General features: G+C 44.4%; 1 protein-coding gene across 1 annotated transcript in view; it reads left to right on the plus strand.

Annotated features, from left to right (window-relative positions):
• The window catches only part of LOC104983394 (U3 small nucleolar RNA-associated protein 14 homolog A-like), a gene marked incomplete at both ends in the record, with an annotated part of 17,263 nt that overhangs the window by 15,356 nt on the left and 1,312 nt on the right, over nucleotides 1–595 (plus strand). The window lies entirely within an intron of this gene.

Raw genomic sequence — 595 nt, forward strand, 5'->3', positions numbered from 1 at the left:
TTGGATGACAATATGTATCAAAAGGGCCCCTGCAGCCAGAGATTCCTAACAAGAAGTTGGAGAAACCCCCTCTGATACGGAAAGGACATAGCCACTAGGGCACTTCACCTACTGTCTTGGAGATAGGTCCCCACAGCCTTTTTAGACCTTTTCAATTTTTATGTCACAATCTTATGAGAATTTTAAATTATGAACCCTCACCAGAAAAACACAAACACCTACACCATTTTAAATGCAGCTTCAGGAGCTTTGCAGACATTTGCAATTCTGGGTTAAAAGTTCTTCCCCTCCACGAATTTTCTTTTGCAATTCTCCCCACCAGTATGGCTCTTTTTTTCTGAGCCCATCACTCCCCAAGTCAGTTTCTACCTCAATGGTAACTAGTCACAATGCCTTTATTTTATAGGTTTAAGATTGCAGTTAGTGACCGAGTAAGCACTGGGACCCTAGACTTAACTCTGAAGCCAAAAGCCACGCCACACATGTCTCAAATTCCCAGTGGCAGCTGTGGACCCCGGCTAACACTGATCATCCTCTCAAGAACCTGCCCGGTGCTAGGAAGGGAACTGAGTATGTTGATCGTGTTCAGAGCTCA

The sequence above is a fragment of the Bison bison genome, unplaced genomic scaffold, assembly GCF_000754665.1.
Source record: "Bison bison bison isolate TAMUID 2011002044 unplaced genomic scaffold, Bison_UMD1.0 scf7180017862383, whole genome shotgun sequence".
Taxonomy (NCBI): domain Eukaryota; kingdom Metazoa; phylum Chordata; class Mammalia; order Artiodactyla; family Bovidae; genus Bison; species Bison bison.